The sequence below is a fragment of the Manduca sexta genome, chromosome 7 (genome assembly GCF_014839805.1).
Source record: "Manduca sexta isolate Smith_Timp_Sample1 chromosome 7, JHU_Msex_v1.0, whole genome shotgun sequence".
Classification (NCBI taxonomy): Eukaryota; Metazoa; Arthropoda; class Insecta; order Lepidoptera; family Sphingidae; genus Manduca; species Manduca sexta.
Genome location: NC_051121.1, coordinates 6,166,061 through 6,176,472, shown reverse-complemented (window position 1 = coordinate 6,176,472; position 10,412 = coordinate 6,166,061). Strand labels below are relative to the sequence as shown.

The window sequence follows — 10,412 nt, the reverse complement described above, 5'->3', positions numbered from 1 at the left end:
CCGCCCAGCCTTCGTGGGGGGCGACTGAGTGATTATGCTGGGGTAACCGTGCCTTACGGCCCGGCGTTGAGCCGCCCGGTTTTGATGGTAACCTTCGGGCGACCGCCGGGCCGAGTCCCTAACCCTATATACAACTTAACCTATGCACGGTCTACCAGCTAAAACTCCGCGGTGGCCCTCTTCGGCGCACTAGGGACGGCTGCGGGCTTCCTCTGACGTTGAAGTGTCTAGTCTGCGAACGCAGCCGCCCCTGCGCAGTGCCGCCTTGCGGCCCGTCTCCTATGGGGTGGGGGGGGGGGGGTCACAAGCCCCCGCGCACCGAAGGACGCCCTCGGCGTCTACGGCAGCGTGAGGCCAACTACACACTGCCGTCCATCCCTGGGGTCAACCGACAAATGTGCAAAGATGCACAGAAATGCACTAGGGCGGACAGCCCCCTGCTGTCCGCCGACGACCCCCTTCGTGGCCCCTATTAGTCGCCTCTTACGACGGGCAGGGGATACCGTGGTGGAATTCTCCAAACGCCCCCATTCCACAGGGCGGCAGGCGGCGGGTGTGACCTAAAAATTTTACTTGTTTGCAAGAATTCTAATGAATACTTGTATTTTTAAATTATGCGTGCGGAATCTTTCGAATACTTGTTTCCATTTATCGAGATGTTCTTGTAGCGATTTTGAGTATATGATAATGTCGTCTAAATATGTTAATACGTTATCTATTCCACGTAATACTGAGTCTATTAATCTTCGAAATGTGCTGGGTGCGTTTTTTTAAGCCGAAGGGCATTCTGAGAAATTCATAGTGTCCTCGTTCGATGGTGAAAGCTGTTTTTTCCACGTCTTTTGGGTGCATTTCTACTTGATGGAAGCCTGATGCATGATCAAGACTTTTGAAATACTGTGCACGTCCAAGTTTATCTAGGATGTCGTCTATGTTTGGTAATGGATATTTGTCTTCTATTGTTTTGTCGTTTAGTTTCCTATAATCTATTACTAACCTATACTTTTGTTCTTCGGTGCTATCATTTTTTTTTTTATACTAAGTGTACTGGACATGATCACGGGGAGTTGCTTTCTCGAATAATGTTTTGTTCTAGTAGTTTATTAATTTGTCTTTTGATTTTCTCTTTTTGTTTAGGTGCCTGTCTGTAATTACGAACAAAAAATGCTTTATCATCTGAGAATCTAAGTTTATGTTTGATTTCGTGTATAAAAGTTAGGGGTATATCCTCACAGTGAAAAATGTCTCTATAACAGTGGTTCTCAAACTTTTTAAATGACGGACCCCTTTTGGGAAGCAAAATACTTGATGGAACCCTACAATAAAACAATTGTTTTTATAAGTGTATTTTTTATTAATCAGCATAATAAAAGTACAATGTAACAGTTACTAATTATTATTTACTTCACCACTTGGCGAGGACAATAATAGAAAACATTAAAAAAGAAAAAATCTAACTAGTGGGAGGTATGAAACTGTTTTTTATTTTTCATCAATTGGTTGATATCAGGTTTGATGGAAGAAAGTTGGAGTCTCATATCAGCTTCGGCGTCATATTTTTTATTTAATTGTAACAATAAAAATTGTGTACGTACATATTTGGGTAAAACTATGACACATTATAAGTTTTGTTGTCACGTGGGGGAGGGTACGCGCATTCCACAGACCGGCAAACTTAGAGCAAACGGGTTGTACAAGTATAAAATTGTTGATACCAAACTTATGAGATATTGTACCAGCTATTGTAACACATGTTTCTACAAATACAAATAAATAACGTTCATAGCGTTTTGTCTCCGCGCGGCCGCGGAGCGACCAGAGAGAGGTGTTTTGATTTTTTTTTTCTAAATTCTTGCGGAACCCCGACAGAGGTATCACGGAACCCTAGGGTTCCGCGGAACACACTTAGAGTATAGCTGCTCTATAATTGTAACATAATTTTCTAATTTCGCGGTTTTCCTCGGGGTTCTTATGATCAGTTCTTAATCTGTTTAAGTTATTCTTTAAAATTTGGTCTGTTTTGTTATCCGCGATGGTCTGCTTATGGATTTTACTCACTTTTACTTCTTTATTTTTTGAGAAATCTAAATGTTGTAAATTTAGATGACAGCTGTTTTTAAACTGTATTTCTTTTTCCGTTGGATTAATAACTGTTGTTAAAATACTACCGTTTTTCACTGAAACTACGGATGCTGGAAATATCAAACCGTTTTTCATGTTTTTCTCAGCTAGATAGTAATCTCCTTCATTGTAATTACAGAGTAGGTTTACCACTTGTTCAGTTTTGGCTGAAATATTACTATACGTTTTTATGTCGTCTCTTATAGGTATGTTTGCGTGATCCGTTCTTAAGATCATTTTCCTAATGTCTATTCTGGAATTTAGTGGAACCAATAGATCTAGTCCTAACAATCCGACGAAATCTGGGTCGAAGTTAAAGATTAGAAATTTATGTGTGATGTCCTGATTAAACAGTCTTTCTGGTAATTTAATGAATGCTACTTGTTTGTGTTTAGATGTTCCATGTGCTGTTTTAATATAGTGTAATACGTTTTTAATTCTGCATTGTATTTGTTTCTTGCGGTCTATAATTTTTGGGGAAATTAGTGATTGAGATGCTCCTGTATCTATCAGAAGTCTGCCACCTAGTTCACTAATATAAATGTACGGAAGGCGGTTATAGTTTTTAAGATTATTCATATATACTATATTTCTATTTCGTCTAACAAGTCCACGAGAAAATTTTCGTCTTCAGCTTCCTCGGATGGGTTTTCATCGTTTTCACCCTCGGAAACGTACTTATCATCGTTATCTACCTGACTATCTGATTGGAAGTAAATATTCTTTTTATGGGTGTCTGTATCGTCTGACTGCGGTTTCTTTTGATACGCGTCTTTTTTATTGAATGGCGTGAATTTCTGCGGCTTATTATTATTGTTATTATTTTATTGTTTGTTTATGCCCGATCTACTTTGCTGGTTGCGTCTAGTTCTGACCTTAAGTTCTTCTTGTTTTGCAACTGTTGGCTTGGCTGTTCCCAATTCTCAGCATGTTTTTGTTTTATTAAAATTGCTGTGATTGGATTGAGTTTATCCAAGAATGTCTCTAATGCCATTTGTTCATAATACACTTGTCTACTGGGTTCGCATGATATTAGTGTGCTCATTAGTATTTTGATTTTGTCACCGAATATATCTAACGAACTATTGTCCCTAGTGATGTTCATGAGTTCTTGGACTAATTGAATTTCTGTGCGAAATTCGCCAAGTTTCATCGAAAGGATCCTTTTGATATCTTCCCAAGTTTTAGAGCCTGGGCTGTCTGACAGAGCTTCAACAGCTTTACCTAAAAGCTTATTTCTAATCAAACATGCGATTATGTAATCGTTTCTGTTTGCGATAAGATCTAGTGCATTCTCTACACCTTCGATGTAAAATGCTAATGTTCTTTTGTTACCATCGTATGCTGGTAATAATTTGGCCAGAGTACCAAACTCTATAGGAGTTAGTTTTGTATCTGCCATGTGTTTTTCATCATGTAGACTCTTGTCGTTGGCCATGTTAAGCTAACTAAACAAAATATCTAACGCTGATTGAAAGAGTTTATAATATCGTTTTAGATATTAGAATTTGTCCTCAACACTTAAAATACAACAAGTTGCACATATGTTAGTTTGGAGGATAGTGAGGGAAAATCTCGGGAGTAACAGAACTTACGCTTACCCCACGAGCATTGCCGATGCGAGGCTTGAGTCTTTGGTGGTCGTGTTTTATGATAGCAAATTCGCACACATCCAAGGGTTGTAACAGCCCCCAGGAGAAGGATGAACTTCAGGGTTGCAACTCCGAAGTTTACAGAGGGTCCCCCCTCCCCCTTCTTTCTTTAAAACATTCTCAATCTCGGGGGAGGTATGGTGGAAGTTTGGTCATCAATGCTTTCGAACGCAATCTACATCAGGAGGCCTGTTGGGTGCTTAGTCAGAAAGGTTAAACAAGATATGCTGCCATTTTTCTTACAATATATTATTATTTTATACATAATATAAAAGTTTATTAGAATAAAAATACATATAGTGATTATTGAGTAATGTGTTCCATACTCAATGATACGTGGTTTTTCTATTATATTATCTAACGTTAATAAAAGGGATTGAACTTCGGGGCTTAAATTTACATTATCTAGATCTACATTTGTAAGTTTAATCGGGGACACATTAGCCAATACTTTATTGATTTTACTTAAATTACAACAAGTATCATTGATTAAACTATAGTTGGTTTATCTTAATGACAAACTCAAGCTGTATACAGAGCTTTTCAGAATAAGGACAGCACTTTTACAATATCCGGTGCATAGTTTGGGTATGGTATGGGCTCTTTTTTCCGCACTTAGACCGTAAAATAGTCGGGACATTGTGCGTGACGTGCATGCCGGCTACAAAGCAAGCCAGCCTAACTCCGTCCAGAAGCGCAGGATCTTCCTGCTGGCTTACTCTTGATTACAATTCCAATCACTAGATATTGGAATTTCAACGTTTCGTACTCTTGAGTTCAACACTAGCGCCAAATTGGTTTAAGATTGCGTGTCCATTTTAGGGAACTAAATGGAATCGGGATCGGGATTGGCGAGACACAAAACGCTACTCTTGAGTTAATTTGACAGCTGTATATTGCGTTAATATTGTGCACAAATTGTTTGGCGATTGTGATTTTTCCAATAACGAAAGTGTAACTTTTTGAAATTGTTTTGCGTTTTAAGTGGTTTTAACTTAATAGTAAGTCCATAAAATGGCAAGATTAGCAATTATGTACCATATTATACGTAAATCACATGTAAGTGAATTAAAACAAAGGCGAAATGACCGTCGAATGATGCGATACACAGATCGAGCATTTTCTATGTGTGAAAACGAATTTATAGCTAATTATAGAGTTAGCAAAGATTTGTTTCAAGAAATATACCAAAATCTAAAGGCTTTTATGCCAACGCCTAAAAGAAAAAGTGATATATCGCCTAAGTTTAAGGTAAGTAAATACGTTGCGTTAAGTAAATGGTAGCAGTTACGTCTCAACTCAACATTTATATTATTATTTAACTTACAAATTTTAGTGGCATTATCATTTTATGCAACAGGCAGTTACCAAAAATTAGTTGGTGGCACATATGGGACACTAATGTCGCAGCAATCTGTATCTCGCGCCATACGAGATGTAACAGCAGCCCTTAACCATCAACTAGTACTAAATAAATGGATAAAATTTCCTCAAACTCGCCAAGAAAGAGATGCAATAAAAGGAGGTAATACCTAGTTATTTTAACCCTTTATGGTAACTTTATATTATTGTACATGATATATTATTGACATTTAATAGCTATAATAACTTTCTTTGTTTAAGGTTTTATGAAAAATATCATATTCTATAAAAATATGATGTATTGATGGCACACATGTAGCTATAATAAGACCCAAAGAAAATGAAGAGAGATATTTTAATCGCAAACATTTTCATTCCAAAAATGTTATGATTGTATGTATGTATATAAAAATAAGAATCTTTTTCTCTCACTTTCTAACAAATAAACTTGTGTCTTTTATTGTTTATATTTTTTTTTAGATAAGTGATGCAGATTTAAAAATGTTGTCTGTAGATGTTTCCTATGGAGGAGCTATACATGACAGCTTTATTTGGAATCAGCATCCTGTAAAACAACATTTAATCAATTTGAACAGTAATGGAGAAAATGTATATTTATTAGGTGAGTATTATTTTGAAATGTTCATAGATTTTATTATGAATACATTTTAATTAGCACCCACTTTTAGGTGATTCTGGATATGCACAGCGGGAATATATGATCACACCTATAGTGGATGCTCCTGTAGGGTCCCCGGAAGAGTATTACACCAAGATGCACTGCCATGCTCGAAATACAGTGGAGCGTACTATTGGTGTACTTAAAAATAGATGGCGGTGCTTATTACGGCATAGGGTTCTACATTATCATCCCGATGTAGCATCCAAAATTATCAATGCTTGTTGTGTCTTGCATAACATATGCATTACCAAATTAGATAATACAATAATATATCCTGAGGGGAATTCCGAAGATGATGGACATGACAACCTTAATGTTATATCTCAACATTCAACTGCTAGTACAGCAGCTGCTGACCTAAGGCGAGGCATAGAAAAGAGAGCTGTTTTAGTTCAACAGTTGTGGGCACGTAGAATCTAAGCATGAAGTATCAGTGATGGTGGTAAAACTGCGATTAGATATTTTTAAATATTTTTAGTTATTAGGTACAGTTGAAAATTTTAATTATTTTTTATTACATAGTATTTTGAGAGCTATTAATGTAATTAATGAATACTTAAATCTCACACATTTTTATGCTATAGGTATATTATAGGTAGGGTGACATGGGCAACAATGAACCAGGAAAAGTTTGAACCTTCAAAAATCCACCTTACACGACTGTATTAAAATACAGATTTAATTAGATGAAAGAAAATGTATTTCATATTTGTTTTGAATACAAATTTCAACTCTATGCCTCTTAGAATAAGAGTTATTATCATTTTTTTAAAAGTCGGCGATTGGTCCACTGTGTACAACCATAGGCACACAGTGAACCGGGCAGTGAGTCGACAGTGAACCACTGTGTTTACAATGAACCACCATATCAATTCCTTTTCTTAATTGATAGTATAAGAGAATTTTAAAAAGTAATGGTGTGATGGACAATAACATACTTATAATTGGTTTTATAAATTGTTTATTTTTTGCAGTTAACAACAATTATAATCATATAAACTCAGAACAAAAAAAACTTGTTAGAAACCTAATTAGGAACTTTTCTTTTAAGTCTGTCTACCTTACAATTAATAATCTTATAACTAACCGGCCTTTTTACCAGTCTTATTATCACATTTTTAGGAACTACTACTAACTGAAGCAGCATACTGTGCACAGTGTTTCTTTAGTGCACATTTCTTCTCTGCCCAGTACTAAAACATACATAATATATTATAATTAATTTGTTTCATAAACATAGCAGATACATATTTAAGGCGAATCCGTTCATGGCTCCGCCGCAATTTTTTCGCTAGATGGCATTGAAGTCACAAAAAGTCACATTTTTTATAATTACGTCCAAAATACTTTGTTTCTAGAAAATTTTTTGCTGTATGCTAGAGGTATATACTATGCTACAATTTATCTATATATTTATTTTGCTTCATCATAACGAATATCTGAGAATAGTACCGTTTAAGTTAGCTGAAGCAGAAAGATCGGTATTTCGTGTACGTATACGCACGCACACATATCGAAAGTAATTTTTATATAGGACCTCTAGATGGTACTAATGCAGAAAACATATTTCAAGGTCTCGAAAAATTGAACGTAATCTCTCGTATCGCATCTTTGTTGGTGCATATTTATAATGGATGACGAAAAATTGGGAATAAATAAATTAAAATACTGTATTTTATAGCTTGGCAAAAAGTGTAGAAATGGAACTAATCCTTTATTTTACCTGGCAACATTATCACATTTTTGACGTTTGTGAAGTTTTATAAATAGTGTCGGTGTTGTCTTTTTATTAAAATTTTGCAATAAGAACAAGAAGATACTATTCGCGATACAAAATGAATAAGCCGCGAATAATAAGGTTCGCGAGAGAAATTATATATAAAATTTTTACCGACCATGTCTAGCTGAACAAGAAGCAAAAACAATTCTATCGGATCTGGTAAGTGGAAGTTTATTTTGTTAATAATTTAAGTGTACTTTATAAGTTTTGATGAGTCTGGAGTGATTTTTACTACTTGCACTAAGTATTTTTCTATATCTTGCAATATATTATCAAGCCCGTAGGTAATGTTTACATTCATATGACAAAATTAGTTTAAAGATTGTCCATGTCATCTTGAGATACTTGCATCAATAATTAGTAATTACTAATTGAGGTGTAGTGTAGGTAAGTAGGTAGGTAGAGGTAGAGTGGTAAGGGTTCCACCTTACTACTGTGATTTAAATCTCATTGAGCTTATATGGGGCATAGCAAAACAGAAGCAGCTCATATTGTATAAAATATTAATGTTATAATAATGAAATGATTCATTCAAAGTACAGGTTTAATAATAATTTACAATTTAATATTAATTTATTATCCAAATCAAAAGTTATTATTTGTTTATTAAAGGAAGCATATGTGAGTGCATTTCAAGACATAACCGAAGATGATTGGAAAATCTCATGTCAACATGTAAGAAAAATTTAAAATGACTATTACAAGAGAAAACATACCCTGTAAGAGGACATTGAAAGAATTATAATAAATCTTAAAGATGACAGTAGTAGTTCTTCAGAATCACAGGATGACTGTCCAGCCAGCTCCAGTCATGAAAATATGGACATTGATTTTACTGAAATACAATATTTGGAAGAAAGTTTTTGGTTTTATTTGTTTTAAGTAAAATGCCACAATTCTGAAATGATTTCTCAAACTTAAAACATGACATACTCTAATTAAATTTGAATACAATGGCAAATGATTTACCAGTTTATAGTTTTATATTTTTATTATAGATAACAAATCACATTTGTCTGGCTAATTTTACAAAAGTAACACTATGTACAAAAATATATTATAAATTACGAATGGAAAGAGTAGTAAATTTTTCCTCTTCTCATAGTTTCCAAATACATGCGGTGGCCGAATCTGAAAATCATCAGCCATGGAACTAGGCTGACCATTGCTCTACGTACAATAATTTATTGCACAGTAGTTCTTCAGTAACCTTGGTTTCAAAATATTTCATCCATAGTGTGGAAGCTTTGTATTAGCTAAAATCTGAAATGTGAGTAGTAATATAGTATATGTTTATCCACATTACATTATCAATTCAAGTTCAATGTTTAGTCGGCCAAGTAAAAGGTGAATTACAATATTGACATATAGCAAGTTATCATAATAATTAGCATAGCATAGTAGTAGTTCACACCACCAGGTATTAATGATTACAAATACAAAACATTTATGTGAAGCATTAATTGTGTCTGAACATTCCTTTTTTATTCTACTTCAATGTGTGGTGGGACCAGCAGTCTTTACCAAGAATGTTACACTAATAATTTAGTTGAGATTTTATGACACCAATCATATTTGAGGCATTCAAAATCCTATCACCCATAAATGGTAACAAAAACCTTGGAATCTCCGGCCTCATGATAATACAACTAACACTATGCCAAGGAGATAAAGGTCTATGGATATTGGATACAATAAATTACCTTGTGCACTGGTGTCAATTTTTTTATTTAGTTCCCATGTTGTACTTTTTCTTTCACATTAGCAAACACAGAAGAATCTCCATCTCTAATAAAATTTAAATAATGGAGACTATGCATTTCTTCACTCTTGAAATTTTTATTTTAGATTCCATTGCCGTAAACGGCTCTGTAATTTTTTTACAGCAACTAGGTCTGTTTAAATCTATTCTTTTCAATTCATAATATTGTCCTATTGTGAAACAGTATTTATTTTTGAAACCAATTAATAGGCTTTTTTGTCATTGCTGATAATTCAAGCCTGGAAAGAAAATTGTCATGAGATAGTATGCTAATGTAAAGGCGTGAGTAATCTAATAAATAATAATTCCTATATTGTGTATGGAACTTCCATTCCTAATGTTGTACATCAAAGGTGTACATATACCGAGACCACCATTATGTTGTCTTGTATCGAATCCTAAAGGCTGAACTAAACTCCTTGCAAATGTGATAACAAAAATTAGCGTCGTCGATAAATTCAAACAAAACATGAAACAGAAAATCATAAGTATTGATGGACTAAACACAAATTCGACCTCACACCCACCACATAAGGTTGTTTTTAATCGCGAGTAACGTCATGTTTTTGTAAAAGCCTGGAATGCAATGGTCGTCACAAGTCACGGAGGTGGTTGTAATGTACTGTTCTTATAATGAAAAAGCGGCTATTCAATTTGGCCGTATATAATACGACCGTCGAGTGAAATTTTATTTTATTTGATTTATTGTTGTAAAACAGACTTTGGTATGAGGTATTTATATAAAAAAAAATATCTTCCTGAGTTACGCTACGGCGATTGGAATTTAAGTTTTTACAAATGAAATTGTTGGAGATTGTAACCTTCGTCGTGACTTATTATTTTTTATATGTTCTATTTTTAGAACTAATTGTGTTTTGTTTGCCATAGTTACTTCTCTTTAGTCCGAAATAAACACTCATGTCAATAACATCTTTTTACTAACTTTATTTAATTATTAAGAACATATACCATATTTACAACACGTTATCAGCACGAACGCTTAGTTCTTAGATTTTTTCACGTTATTTAGTAAAATAAAGTTGAATATATTTT

General features: G+C 34.5%; 2 long non-coding RNA genes across 4 annotated transcripts; one reads left to right on the top strand and one right to left on the bottom strand.

Moving 5' to 3' along the window:
• The first annotated feature begins 4,743 nt into the window (after positions 1–4,743).
• LOC119193818 lies at positions 4,744–7,757 on the top strand. 3 transcript variants are annotated; one of them, XR_005114063.1, is made up of 4 exons: positions 4,744–5,298; positions 5,397–5,532; positions 5,616–5,757; positions 5,825–7,757. It is a non-coding gene; the product is annotated as an uncharacterized LOC119193818 (long non-coding RNA). The 3 variants fall into 3 exon arrangements; XR_005114062.1 differs by having other exon boundaries at positions 5,616–7,757; XR_005114061.1 differs by having other exon boundaries at positions 5,397–7,757.
• Positions 7,758–8,693: 936 nt separating this feature from the next.
• Positions 8,694–9,897, bottom strand: LOC119193817. The gene is made up of 2 exons (XR_005114060.1): positions 9,301–9,897; positions 8,694–8,860 (listed from the first exon to the last, which is right to left on the bottom strand). It is a non-coding gene; the product is annotated as an uncharacterized LOC119193817 (long non-coding RNA).
• Between the last annotated feature and the right edge of the window lie 515 nt (positions 9,898–10,412).